The sequence below is a fragment of the Dermochelys coriacea genome, chromosome 2 (assembly GCF_009764565.3).
Source record: "Dermochelys coriacea isolate rDerCor1 chromosome 2, rDerCor1.pri.v4, whole genome shotgun sequence".
NCBI lineage: Eukaryota > Metazoa > Chordata > Testudines > Dermochelyidae > Dermochelys > Dermochelys coriacea.
In genome coordinates, this window is record NC_050069.1 from 90,335,132 (window position 1) to 90,350,881 (window position 15,750).

The following is a 15,750-nucleotide window of genomic DNA, read 5'->3' on the forward strand; positions in this document are numbered from 1 at the left end:
TGTTTGGAAGCCAGAGGATGTAACCAGTAGCCAATTATAAGAGACCAAATTTAGCATAATTGACGAAGGGGACAAAATGCCCTCCAGAAATGAGTTGGGGAAACTGAAAATGATGTGTGAACAATTTCTTCATTACAATAGAACTTTATTTCTAATCAGCATGGAATTACATTAACATGAAACGTGCCACATGGTATGATGCATGATGAAATATTAGGGAAGTAGTCCCCCATAAATGACAGCTGCTGAGGAAGAGGACATTATTCTTAATATGCCTAGTTAAATGCTAACTTGGGTTTGAAATTTTTTATAGCAGTAAGGCGCTTTAAAAGTTAGATATTTGCACATTTCATAACACCTAGAGGAAAGAATCAATCTGAGCACTCTGGCTCCGACCAGCAAAGGCACTTGAGCACATGCTTTACATTTGTCCCATTGACATTACTGACTGAGATGACACACATTTAAGGATAAGCATATGCTCAGGTGCTTTGTTAGACTAAGGCCAATGTGAAGATCACCTTGCAAGATGAAGTCCTAGGTCATGCTAATATAGGCCATAGTGAAGGAAAATAACAATGCTTAGAGCCAAGGCCTGGTCCCATCAAAGCTGCAGAAGTTTTGCTAGAGACTCTGGTGGGACCAGAATTATTGTGCACGTAAACTCAGAGTTTTACCACTCACTAAAGAACCTGGCTGAGCTGTGCTCAGTGTAAGACCAGAGGGGTGGAGGGCAAAGTTGTCTGTCAGTCACTTTTATGATCCCATGATACTGCATCCTGTTGGGGGCTGGGCTATTAACATGAAAATGGCCTACGAAAACTTCTTGTTTGACGCAATTCCAGACAAGAGCTTTGCAAACTATATGTTGTAGCAAACAATTTATTCCATGCATTTCTGTATCTGAATCCTTCCCATGCCACCAAATGTTGTTTTGGGCACAAACATGGCTCTGCCATCCTTGTCTATCCTGGGCCACTCTTTGCATGTTTAAGTCCAATAAATTTTCCCTCTGAGGCACATTTGACACAGTAATTCTTTCAGTTGTCCCCTTTTACGTGTTTCCCTCAGCTGCCTTATGGCTCTTAGCAGATGCTTCGGCTCTATTCTCATCACCTGTTTCAGGTATTTCCATTTTTTTTTTTTTTTTTTTTTTCTAAATCTCTTTGGAGAGAAGGGGTTGTTGTCCTCTCTGACATTTGTTATAAATTCATTCCTACTAATAGCTAGTATTTCTCTGAGGCATTTTCTTTCAAAGGCATTTAGATGTCTGTCTGTCTAGTTTTAGTGAATTTCCAGCTTTCACATCCATATGTTAAGATGTAAATAACATTTGAGTTTAAGGTTGGTAATTGAAAATCTACAATTTAAAGACCAAATCTTCCTTAAGCTGGTGAATGCAGCTGCCACCTGGCCAATTCATGACATTATTTCCTTCTGGATATCCTCACTGGGATCTGAATTGACTCACCTCTTGTATTTGTATGTTTGTGTTTTGTGTGTGTTCTTTCTAGTGTAATGCTTGAGTTGGGTGTTCCTGTGATTATAAGATTAATGTTTTCATAATTAGCCACATCATTTTTTTTGTGTGTGTGTGTGTGATTGGTGGACGATCTTTAGTCTCTGCTTCCAGGGTGGTTGAGCAGTCACTTAGAACAGCTATGTCATCAGCAAAAGCTAAATCTTCTAGTGCACTGTGCTGCCTGTTATCCATCTATGTTTTTTGTCATAATAATGGCAATGCCAAACAGGAGAGATGAGAGAATGCATCCTGGTCGACACTGGTGCAACATAGACACTATTTAGTCAAGTCTGCATTTATTTTAACTGTGCAAGCTACACTTTGATTTGAAGCCTTGATGTCAGTTATTTCATTGGCATGCCATAACACTTCAAGATGTTCCAGAGTGAACTGCACTGGAGGCTGTCAAAATGTTATAGATTTTAAGAAAGAATTTATTATTTTTGCAATTTGATGCTCTTCTATAATTTTTCTTTGAGTGAAATCTGGTTGTCACATGACTTTCCTGGTAGAAATCTAGCCTGCTCTTCCCTTAGCTTTGCCTCAGCTGCTTCCTTTATTCTGCTCATGATGATAGGCAAAGTCTCCTGCAGCATCACTGAAAGGAATGTAACACTGTGACAGAGACCCATTGGTGGTTCACTATTCTGTCAGCAACTCTTGTCAGGCCTGACATACTCACTACACCTAACACTGTCATGATATACAGTCCCAGATTATTTGATTCGTATAAGTGGTTGATTCTTACAAGTGGAGTATAGGGTGGGTATAAGAATGATTTTTATTCTTTTTTTTTTGGTCCCAGTGGTTTTGATCACTATATGTGGTTGGTGGGGTTTTTTGTGTGTGGTTGTTTTGTTTTTTTTTTTTTAATTTTAAATCAATGATTCTTATTAAATGGAGTGCACCGGGTATACCCCAAAAGTGGCATATAAGATATTGTTGGAAAACTAACTCCCTCATCATCAATATTCTTGTGTGGTGTATGTCCAGACTGTTGTATAAACAGTTATGAATATGTACTAGAGTTGTCTTTAAACGTGTTTGGTAAGCAGTGCATAAACTCAGTCTGCCCTCCACAAAAGAATGTGTAGTTTGTTTGTTTGTTTTTTTTTCCTTGTCTCTAGCCAACAAACAAAGCCATCAGACCCTTGCAAGAGGCTATCCACCCACTTGCTAGGCTGAACTTCAAATGATAAGCAATTGAATCAACTGATTGTATACAATATTACTGTATTATAAAAGTATCTCAAGTAAGGTCTTGTATGAAAGCTAATGACACTGGTGATATCATTGCAAAATGTATTTATTAACACTATGAGGAAAATGGATTAATAATAATAATAATAATAATAATAATAATAATTAATAGTATGCTTTAAAGTCTGTGACCAAACACAAGGAGAAACAGGCTATCTACCTGTCTCCTATGAAATTAAGCATGGTGTGACTAAAAGTGATGGAAGCTTCATTTACATATGAATCAGCAGGTGGATGGGCAGTCCGCAGAAAGGGAAGAACAGCATGAGGTCATCCTGAGTCTAGGGACAAAACGGTGAGTTTGGGAAGATATACAGAGTGAAGCAGCCATCTTGGCATCCATCACTAGACAGACAGAAGGGGCCAAAGCTCTTGCAAGCTGAGAAAGATGGGCCCTTCAACCAAGGGGACTTAAGACTATGGAAACTGACTATAAGTGAGAAGCCTGCTTAGGCAAAGGTCTTTCACTTAAGGAGACAAGGAAAACCAGCACCTTGACCTTCTGTGAAAGGTCCTGACTAAGAGTCAGCCATGGTAGGAAAGAGAAAGATTGGCAATAAATCCACCTTGGACAAAGGTTGTAGCTTGTTAAGTCTTAGCCACTAGAAAATGTATTTCACTTGTATTTACTGGTAACCATTTGGTCTTTATCTCTTGTACATGAACTCATTTAAAACCTCTCTCTCGCACGCATGCACTCTCTCTCTGTGTTAATAAACTTATTTTATTTTTAATCTAAACCAAACTAGTGCTGTATTTGAGTTGAAGTGATTTCACACCAGTTAAAGTAATGAGCAAAGGCATTGGAGCAATTTTTATAGTGGGGATGCTGAAAGTGGAAACCATGTATCTGGTGGTTATTTCAAGCCAGAGGGTGCTGCCACACACTCAGCACTGCTAGTTCCAGCACCTCTGATAATAAGCTGTACTTTTGTCACTTTAAAGGAGCAATGAATCTTATGACTTCTCTAAGTACCCCAGGAAAGGGCTGGACCATTTTGGGGAAATTCTGGACTGGGAGCATGTTGGGTTGACCTAGCAAATATTAATCAAGCTGGTGGACACCAGGGTAGAACTGTTGTGCTGTAGGCAGACTGCCTCCCAAGCACCCCTTCACAAGTTCTGGTCTGAGGGGAATGTCAGAGGGCTGTGTTGGGCAGGGCTGTGTCACACAGTGCTGAAACCCATAAATCTGCCATTACTTAGACCCCAAGGGCTGTCTTGGCTATGCCAGGGTTCTGTGGCCCCCACTTTTGCTGGTGACAAATGCTCTTTGCTGACAATGAGGAGCCAGCCTGAAGAATCAAACAGCCATGTTTCACCTACAAACAAAACCAGTAAGAAGCTAATTGGGCTTTTTTCACTTTCCGATAGCACTGTGCCAAAAATTTTGCATGTAAACGTTGCATCTTCTGTTAAGCATAACTTGGATGATAAGATGTACTAAACTTCTGTTTTTAAATTGCAATTTTTTGTCAGGTTGACTATAACATCTGTTCAGAAAGGATGTTTAGCTTTAAAGGTTTATAAAAATCAAACTGCAGGTTTGTCTGTGGAACCTGGTTTTGTATCAAGCTGATTATCTTGATTTTTGCAATGGCTACACTTCAGCACTTAGTTCCTAAATATGAATTGTAAGAATGAATCACAAAATCTGCTCGCTTCAGAGTCAGTCATAAAAATCTGCACAATAGTGTTGGACATTTTTAGTGACAAATATTTTCAGTGCATGCAAGACCTGAATTTTAGATAATTAGACATGAATTAGTACCTAATTTCAGAACTATTGCATTTTTTTTAAATGGTAGCAATCCATTTCTAAACCTGTCAAGGTCAGAATTTATGGGGTAGGCAATTTGGCCATTTTAACATCTGGATTTTGTGGATCCCATTTTGAATAGATGGTATCTGGATAGATTCCCTAAATCATCAGCTGACTGTGCGATACAATATTTTCTAATGAAGACGAGAAGACTTTTTGTGGGCACCAAATTATCCCTCATTTGCAGTGTTTAAATTTTTGCCAAATCGAGGGTCCCTTCCACTCAACTCCTATTGCTTATCACTCAAGATTCTTTCACCATCCCTCCCTCTTTACCCACAGCTCTCAAGCCATATCTGTACTTGCATCACCTCCTCCCCTTTGCCAGTGCTTGGTTTTCTCTCCTCTGAACATCACCTCACTATCTGTGCCTCGTTTACCCTGTTCTCCCACTGACCTGCTCATGCAGGGCTGTAGGGAGGGCAGGAATCCTGCAGACCATTACTAGGCCTCCTGCCTGCTGTGTGTGTGCAGGGGGAGATACAGCAATGTTAAGGAGTCTCTGCCTTCTGCTGCCAGTCTCCTGCTCTTACCAAGGTGAAATGGAAAAGATTTTATGCCCCTAGAGTTGCCTACACTTCAAAGATGTTTCTTCAGACAATTCTGTAAAAAAGTTAGGGTTCTGGGGGCTGCTGGTTGTATTTTGAGGAATTTTAGGCTATTTTAATACAGTTCTCAAGGTTTCAAAATGTTGCAGGTTAGCAAAGCATCCAGAAACCACGTATGCCCCATCCCTCCCCTCCCTCAGCAGATTCAGACCCACTCCTCTGCAGTTGTCTTCTTCGCAGGAGGACTAATCATCTGCAGTCCCCTTTCTGGATTCTGTGGGGAGCAGCACCAGGCCTGTTTCCCAGTCTGATATCTCCAGGATGCATCTCCCCCATTCCTCTTGAAGGGGATGATGAAAGAAAGGCATGGGGTTCCCTCCTCTGTGTTCCTCCTTGGGAGGTAGAAAAGGGATAGGATTTCCCCACTCCTTGACGTCCCTGGTTCCATAGCCCTGTGCTCCCTATCCCCATGTGTGTTCCTTAATGTCCCTGTGTCCCTGCCACTTAAGGACAGTAATAGAGTACCAATGGCATATAGGAGCCTCCATGCTACTCCCAACTCCAGGAGAATCAGTAGTTCCTCCTGTCCCTGCCCCATTCTCATAGAAACACTGGCTCCTGAACAGTCTGCATTGCTTCCCTTCTAATAAAACAACTAGTGGCCCCTGCGAGGCCAGGAGCTACTTAAGCTGTTCCCCTGGAGGGGGTAGGGGAAGCCAGGGACCACAGTGGTTTAAGCCACTCCTTCTTTTCCTGAGGAGAAGTCATGCCTGCCAATAGTCCTGGTATATTGGCTGGGGCACAGCTCCGTAGCAAGAGTGTTTACAAATCTAGGTCTATCCCAGCAAAACCAAGGCTGTTACAGGTAAGGGCTACACTGCTAGATTCCTGTTTCACACCTCAGGGACTAGAGCCTGGGGATGCATGGGGTAGTGAAGGGAAGAATATGGGGCTCTGGCAAAAAGAGCTCCATAGTGAGCCAGCTGGCTGGTCACAGATCAACTGGAGCACAGGACCTGCTTTGGCCCATTTTGTTTGGCTTGAGGTTGCACTAGTAGAACACTGATGTTTAGTACTGTCTTTTTTTAATATTATTATTTTATTATAGGGCACCAGCATACCTCTAATAAAGCTCTTCTATGGCAGTTGGGTCTGATTGATCTCACATTATCCTCCTCCTCTTTTCCCAGAGACTAGAAACATGGGAGACTCAGGATCACCTGTGTCCCTATGGTAACACTTGAATATCAAGTTGTTAGCATCAAGATTGGGTAGACTTTGTCAGAAACAAGGATGGTAAGATAGGACCCCATGATAATACAGTGTCTTTAAAAGGACAATTAAAGCCTTTTTTCTGTGTATGCTGCCAGACAGTCACTTAATGGCAGAGGTTGACTGCTTTTCCCATTAGCACAATAAGTGTGTTTGCTTACTATGTAATGCTGTGGGATACCTTGGATCTGAAACTGCAGTGCAAGCTCATGGTCTATCATTTGGAAGACAAACTTCCCAATTCTTTAGTTCAAAGCAATGGAGGAGCTAAATTCAACTTTCAACTGTGCTAACAGATAAATGCTCTTTATCTCTCTCTAAAAGATGTTCATTTATGTAATGTGAACAAGAAATGTACACTATGGGCATAGTCCTGGTATATAATCTTCACAGATGAAATGTATATCTGCTATTGGAAACAAGGGAATCAACACATGAAGCCATAGGCAAAATTCCTACTGGACACTTTTTTTTTTTTCTTGGCTGCTATCTCTAGACAGCTAATGGGTACAATATTCATATTTGAGAGTACAGTATTGCAGTGGTTCTCAACCAGGGGTACACATATCCCTGGGAGTACACAGAGATCCTCCAGGGGGTACATCAACTCATCTAGATATTTGCCTAGTTTAACAGGCTACATAAAAAGCACTAGCGAAGTTGGTACAAACTAAAATTTCATACTGATAATAACTTGTTTATACTGCTTTATATACTATACACTGAAATGTAAGTATAATAATATGGTAAAAATAAGAAAGCATTTTTTCAATAACAGTGGGCTATATATTTTTGTCTGATTTTGTAAGCAAATAGTTTTTAAGTGAGGTGAAACTTGGGGGGTACGCAAGACAAATCAGACTCCTGAAAGGGGTACAGTAGTCTGGAAAAGTTGAGAGCCTGCAGTATTGCATAGAATAACTTGCTTCTGAACTTCTAACTAAAATTCAGCTAAAATGTTGTTTCAGAGTAGCAGCCGTGTTAGTCTGTATTCACAAAAAAGAAAAGGAGTACTTGTGGCACCTTAGAGACTAACTAACAAATTTATTTGAGCATAAGCTTTCGTGAGCTACAGCTCACTTCATCGGATGCATTTGGTGGAAAATACAGTGGGGAGATTTTTAGAGAGAGATAGATATATAGATATACGCGCGCGCGCGCACGCGCACACACACACACACACACACACACACACAGAGAAAGAGAACATGAAACAATGGGTTTTATCATACACACTGTAAGGAGAGTGATCGCTTAAGATGAGCCATCACCAGCAGTAGGGGTGGGAAAGGAGGAAAACCTTTCATGGTGACAAGCAAGGTAGGCCATTTCCAGCAGTTAACAAGAATATCTGAGGAACAGTGGGGTGGGGGGGAGAAAAGTTTTACTTTGTGTAATGACTCATCCATTCCCAGTCTCTATTCAAGCCTAAGTTAATTGTATCCAGTTTGCAAATTAATTCCAATTCAGCAGTCTCTCGTTGGAGTCTGTTTTTGAAGCTTTTTTGTTGAAGGATAGCCACTCTTAGGTCTGTGATCGAGTGCCCAGAGAGATTGAAGTGTTCTCCAACTGGTTTTTGAATGTTATAATTCTTGACGTCTGATTTGTGTCCATTCATTCTTTTGCGTAGAGACTGTCCAGTTTGGCCAATGCACATGGCAGAGGGGCATTGCTGGCACATGATGGCATATATCACATTGGTAGATGCGCAGGTGAAGGAGCCTCTGATAGTGTGGCTGATGTGATTAGGCCCTATGATGGTATCCCCTGAATAGATATGTGGACAGAGTTGGCAACGGGCTTTGTTGCAAGGATAGGTTCCTGGGTTAGTGGTTCTGTTGTGTGGTGTGTGGTTGCTGGTGAGTATTTGCTTCAGATTGGGGGGCTGTCTGTAAGCAAGGACTGGCCTGTCTCCCAAGATCTGAGAGAGCGATGGCTCGTCCTTCAGGATAGGTTGTAGATCCTTGATGATGCGCTGGAGAGGTTTTAGTTGGGGGCTGAAGGTGATGGCTAGTGGCGTTCTGTTATTTTCTTTGTTGGGCCTGTCCTGTAGTAGGTGACTTCTGGGTATTCTTCTGGCTCTGTCAATCTGTTTCTTTACTCAGGTGAGCAGATGGGGGTGTCCCGTTTTTCATTTTGGGGAAAAATATAATCACCCTATGAACATAGAATCAGAATCCATATCCTCTACACGTCAATTACTGCAACAGCAGACCAGCCCCTACCTGGAGTCAGAGAATTTTGAAAACTGAGTCCGTTGATCCATACATGTGCCCCTGCTGTCCTCATGTCTACAGACAAGAAGGTGGAGCAGTACAACTGCCTCTCCAGTTCACTGTTACCACCACGTGGCCTGGGTCAGAACTCCCACCTTCAAAGACTGAGAGAAGGACAAAGCTTTGGATCTGTTAATGTGTGTGTGTGTGTGTGTGTGTAAACAATTTTTAATTTACGCGATAGCTTAAGCTAAGTTAGATTTCATGTCATGGAGAATTTCCTGCCCTTGCCCCTGTCCCTGTCCCCTGTTACAGGTACTAGACTATGCCCAGGGCTCCAGGCTTCAAAATCTGCATTTCTTGTCTATATGCCATTTTCTTACAGCAAAGGGTGGAATCTGATGCTCTTCCTGCAGCTATACCCATAAGGGACGACAACTTCTTAAGAACCACTTATGGGGAAAAAGCCATGAGGCTGCTGTTGGACCCAGGCCAGCAAACCCCTCCCCCCGCATACATTGGCCTGACTCAGCAAGCAGTGTGCCTCCTGCCACGAGGTCTGACTTAATGGTGAGGGAATCTTCTCCCACAGATTCTTCCACATCAGGGTCTTGTCAGAAAGTCAGGGAGCATTCTCACAAACTCAAGAACAAATTCTCCTCTACATCCACTTCAAACAAATCTACCTAAGTGGAGCCCACTCAGCCCAAGAGGACTTAAAACATGCAAGTCTCAAGGTCATGACAAGAGAGCTCACAAATCCTGGGCTCTCTTGGTACCAGATCATGCTCTGGTACCAATTAAGCCTAAACACCATGATCCAATGGCACCAACAAAGGTCAACCATCGGCAACTTCAACCATCAAGGAAGGGGTTTTTACGCAACGTACTTCCTAGAACCTAAAAAGAAGGGTGATTGGAGACCCATCCATGATCTCCACCATCTCAATCACTTTACTTGCAAACTAAAATTTCACATGGTCACTCTAAGGTAAGTACTTTCTCTTTTATTAATATCTAATACAGCTCTGCAACAGGATTCAGAATCACTGCATGGTCCCTAGTGTATAAGGGGTCAGTTCCAGATTACCTTCTTCTTGCACAGGTGTTCATGGATGGTTCCTGGAAAGCTAAAAGGAGAATTCTTGGGAAAAGCCAAACCTTCCTCCCTTGGCTCTGAAGTTTGATCTCCAGTCAGGGAAAGATTTATTTTTATTTGTTCGTTTGTTTGGGTTTTTTTCTTCCTTTTTCTGCTCAGTCCACCAGTCAGTTTACAACCCCTTATTATTAGAGCCCTACCAAATTCACAGCCCATTTTGGTCAATTTCACAAGCATAGAATATTTAAAATCCTAAATTTCAGGATTTAAATGTGAAATTTCATGGTGTTATAATTGTAAGGGTCCTGATCCAAAAAGGAGTTGGGGGGGGGGGTGTTGCAAGGTTATTGTGGGGGGAGGGGTTGTGGTACCGATATCCTTAGTTCTGCACTGTTGCAGGCAGCAGCATTGCCTTCAGAGCTGGGCATCTAGAGAGCAGCAGCTGCTGTCTGGGAGCCCAGCTATGAAGGCAGAGCTGCTGCCAGCAGCAGCCCAGAAATAAGGATGGCATGGTATGGTATTGCCACCTTTACTTCTGCACTGCTGCTTGCAGAGCTGGGCCCTTAGTCAGCAGCTGCCACTGTCTGGCCACCCAGTTCTGAAGGCAGCAGCGTAGAAGGAAGGGTGGCATGGTATGGTACTGCCACCCTTACTTCTGCATTGCTGCTGGCAGGGCACTGCCTTCAGAGCTGGGTGCCCAGCCAACAGCCACTGCTCTCCAGCCACCCAGTTCTAAAGTCAGCACAAAAGTAAAGGTGACAATACTGCAACCTCCCTAAAATAACCTTGTGACACCCTCCCACCCCCGCAATTCCCTTTTGGGTCAGGACCCCCCCAGTTTGAGAAATGCTGATCTCCCTGTGAAATGTGTATAGTATAGGGTAAAAGCATGCACACATACATCAGATTTCACAGTCCATGATGTGTTTTTCCTGACCATGAATTTGGTAGGGCCCTACTTATTGTGGGACTAGATCCTGTCCATGCAACAGCATGTGCTTTAATGCTCTAACTCTGTCTCTAATTAGTGAGTCTGTGAATTACAGTAGCTTCCCAGCTACCATTAATAATATCAGGTCACCTAATTTTCCTCACATTGAGCCAAGTCCTCTCCTACTTTACATCTGTGAAAACTTTGTCAGCAATGGAACTCAAGACAGAATTTGACTTGCTATGGTCTGTCTCAACCCTTCACCTTCATACTATTCTTAATATTTTTTTTTGCAGTTGATTTAAAATATGCCATAACTGATTTTTAACTTTTAAAGCACCAAAAAGTGTGCTAGTAACCTCCCAAAACACCTAAGGCAATTATAAACTAATTTCAGGTATGATAATGAGGGAAGTAACAAAGCAGTAGCAAGGGGCAAAGGAAGCTGGACAGGGACAACATGAGATTATGTAGGACTTCAGCAAGGCTAGTGCACAGCACGATGGAGAAATTTGTTTGGAGATAGATAGATAGATAAAATTAATCCTCAAGGTTTAATTACCAGCTCAGTTGTAGGGCTTGTGGAAGGAACTTCTTGACGGCACTGGGTGACTGTTTGTTTTTTATCCATTTATCTACTTTAAAAATAAATGCAGCCCTTTCAGTTTTGTTTTGCACCCTTAGGTTCTTGTGCTCCAATTCACACTTGTTTTCCACTCAATAGAATTACTAATCATTACACCAGCAGATGTGAGAAAGTGAATCAAGCTCTTACTTTCTGAAGGGAAGATTGTTGGTGGCTTCAGGATACTGACCAGCAGAATAACTGAGACTATGCCACAGGATTATAGATCAAGGGAGAGGAACAATTGCAGCTTCCAGTCTCAACCCTGAATATTATCCCAATTAGTTCTCCTGACCTCTCAATATCCCTCTGAGTTTTCCTGACAAAAGAACAAACAAAGAGATTTTTATGGCTAGCTTTAGGTTTTATCAGCCATCTATAAGTACAGTACTAGTTTGCAGTGTATGGCTGTCCTCTCAGAGTTGGGATCTCACTATAGGTGGGTACACAGACTCACATTCAAGAAGAAAGTTTTTGTTTCAAATCTTAGAAAGGAAGTAAGGAAACTACCTAATGGGAAAGAATGCTGATTCAGCAGCTTCTCTGGAGTTTGGTGCATTAGCAATAATTGCATCAGATATACATTCCAGATTTAAACACCCGCAGAGCAGCAGTGAAGCTTCCATTTTTACTTCACAAGAAGGGAACCCCCTCCATCTTCCCTGCCAGACCTATTATTCTCAATCCTATGTCAGGGTCTGATGGTGATTATTCAGGCAGCAGTACTGTAAATTCTTCACTGCAGCACATGAAGGCAGCACTTGATTTGATATGCTAGTCACCAAGGGATGTGTTCTCTTCTGGCTTCAAATTGTACAGAAACCTACTTTCTGCACATTCTAGGTTATATATGCTAAACTAATATGTCCACAGATTCTCCATGAAACTCAAAATGTGTACAGTGTGATGGAAATAGCCTGATTTTGCTCTCATTCCATGAGGGGGAAAGTCTACGAAATGACATGTTCATAAATACATTTTAGAAAACTCCATTGACACCCTGAAAACACCTGATTTAATTATTTAGCTATAATGATCATCAATGTTACTTAAGGTCTAAGTACCATTAGAACCAGAAAAGTGACTCTGTAAAAATAACATCTTGATGTCCCATATTCATTCTCCTGCATTAATTTGCATGTCAAATTTACTCAGTTTGCAAAGCAAAACAAGATTATTCTAGCTGTGAGCAATGCAGTTCACTATTAGTCATATTATTAAAGCAAGTAACTAACAAGGATTAGACACTTTGCTAGCTCAGGGTGGATCAGTACTGACGGAAGGATGGTACAGAAGTTAAGGTGCTTGCCTGGAACACGGGAGCCCTGAATTCTCTACTGTGCCACAGACTTCCTCTGTGACCTTGGCAAGTCACTTAAGCTATGACTACACTCAAGAAAAGGTGTGTTCTTAATGCAGGTTACTAACCCACAATAGCTAATTCAGGTTAAAACACTGCAATGAAGATGCAGCATCTCGGCTTTTAACTCAGGTTAGCTGCTGGAGTTAAAGCCTCCAGGGGAGCCTGAGCTTGAGCTATTAATCCAAGTTAAAAGAAGAGTTGCTACTTTAACCTGAGTTACTTAATGCCTCTTTTGTAGTGTAGACATATTTATAGTATTTCTGTCCTTTAGTTCCCCATCTGTAAAATGTGGGTGATAGGAAGGTACCACCTGTCCTGGGTGGTGTTAACCAGTGTGAGGCCCTCTTATCTAAGGGTAATAGGGATAGGGTGACTAGATGTCCCAATTTTATAGGGACAGTCCTGATTTTTTGGGCCTTTTTCTTACATAGGCTCCTATTACTACCACCACCCCCTGTCCAGATTTTTCACCCTTGCTGCCTGGTCACCCTAAATAGGGACCATGTAAGAACTGTAAAACTTCCCATCAAACTGTTTAAAAGTAATTGTCTGTGATGCAATGTGTATACCCTCAAGTGTATTGTAATGGAGATTTTATTCCCCGTTACTGTGACTTGGAGATTTCCAAGACGACCCCTAATATTACAGGAATGTAAATATGCAACTGGAACTTACCAAGGGCTGACCTATCTACTCTTGTGACAAGTGCCATGGACTCTTCAGGTACCTTGAACAGCCATTTTACATCACTTACAAAAGGCAGCACCTCCAGTAGCACAGTCCCACCTAATACTATGTTGGTGTATTGGATTCAGCACTGACTCAATGGGGAAAGAGTGCCACATACTAAATGACCCACACTACTGCCTGTAATACCTAATGTTATGACCCAGGTTGCTAGGGAGCTCTGTACAGTAAAACATTGAGACATAAACTATGTAGGTTTCAGAGTAGCAGCCGTGTTAGTCTGTATTCGCAAAAAGAAAAGGAGTACTTTTGGCACCTTAGAGACTAACAAATTTATTAGAGCATAAGCTTTCGTGAGCTACAGCTCACTTCATCGGATGCATTTCTTTTTATAAACTATGTAATAATTAATACTAAGGGGGAGTTGAAGAAAGCTGACACTTTTTATCTATGATACAAAATGTAACTAAAAATACACATTTTAGATGGTTTTGCTCTTTCACCTGCTTTTTGTATGTCACTCCTGGAGGCAGGGATCATGTCTTTATTTATGTTTATACAGTGCATCTGACAATAGGGCCTAATCCTGGTTGAGGCCTCTATGCCCTGCTGCATCATACAGATTAAATTACATATTAAAAAAAAAAAAAAAACAAGATAGTTAAGGTTACAAAGTCAAGCCCGCAGCCAGGTTCTAACTTTTCCCAGACCAGTGCCTTCAATGCAAGAGTGTCCTTTCTCCTTCTGCAGCCCTCTGCCTCACTCACTGTTCATGCTGTGCACTGAGTGAGGCAGGGTTCCTAGAGAACAAATAGCATGTGATCATGTAATTAAAGATCATATCACCATAGTCAAAAACTGCCTTTGCTACAAAATACACCTTCAGCCTCAAGTCACTGAAACCAAAGACCTCAACAGCTTTCTTCCAAGGAAACACTTCTTAATCTAAAGACTGTCACATCCAAGAGTGCCTAGATCTGATCTACCAATGCTTGGATACTGCCCAAGAATAATCTCTGACCATCAATAATGCTGATGATGATCATGTTCCCAAAACTCCACACAATGCTTTGAAAACTTGCCATTTAGAACAGCAAGCACATTTTTAGACTTTTGCTTTTCTTCTGTTTCCTCCCTTTTTATGGATATATTGTTTTGAAGGAGGGTAATATTGCTAATCACTTCTGACCTGTGCAGTTGTTATAATAAAAATACATACAGTGAGTATCCTAGCCAATTGATCAGATTGGTTGGCCTCTCGTCTGCTTTACGTGTGTGTGTGCGCACAATTTTAAAGGTGCTAAAGTTTTAAGTTCAGATTTCTCTAATGTTTCAGAGTTCTAGGACTTGATTTGTAAATCCAGCTTCCAATTTCATGAGAACAATGGCTAGAGCCTTTGGACATTTAGCATTTCAGATAGGTACCAGTAAGTATTTAAATGCTAGCATCTGGGCCTGTAATTATCTGAACCATCACAATATGAAGGCTGAATTGATGCCCCTTTTAAAATATGTATGCCCTGTCAATTTATTAAATAAATATTTTGGGATGTAAGAGATATTTGTGTTTCTAATTTCTATGATTTTATTAAGCCTATATCTTCCATTCCGAGTATACCCCAATCTTACTGTTCTTTCAGTGGATCCTGGTTAGTTGGTGCTGGTTGTCACACACACACACACACACACACACACACACACACACACCATTTCTGTGTCATTCACATGAGAGAAGTTATAGTAATTTCTGGAGTGCTTTCAAAACTGTGCTGAGGCTGATTGAAGTAGTCATACTAAACTGCCTTTTTTGAGTGTCTGTGCACTCTGCACCCAAAGAAGCAGTCGTCATAGAACATAGACTTGTAAAACCTATTTTTCGTGTGAATTCAGCTCGAACGAAAGTTTCTGTATTGAAAACCAGAGAACTTAAAAGTCAGATCCAAACCTCACAGCTTCTGACCATTTCTTAATAGGCCTGAAATGAATCCCAGTGTCTGAACACACACATGAACTTTCAGAGAGATCTGAATTAAAACCTCCTAGCTCAGTCAGAATAGTAAGAGCACAGACAGCAGTGGTGTAGGCCTTTTTATGCAGTCTCGTAACCCTGGAAGCTTCTTCAAAATAGCCCATTCATGCCTTAGCCGCTTACTGAAGAAACTGTGTGTGGTTTTTTTTTTTTTTGGTGTGTGTGTTTTTTGTTTTTTTTTGTTTTGTTAGAAGTGCCAGTTTTATGGTTGTGATTTGATGTGGAGGATTGGGACTGCTGGTATGTCTCGACCACAAAATTAGGTCAAATTTATAAAGTCTGTTTTGTAGAAAGCATCAACGTGGGATGGCCGGGAAAGGTACATGACGCTTGCATCTTCAGGAACCTTGTTCTGTTTCAAAAGCTGCAGGAAGGG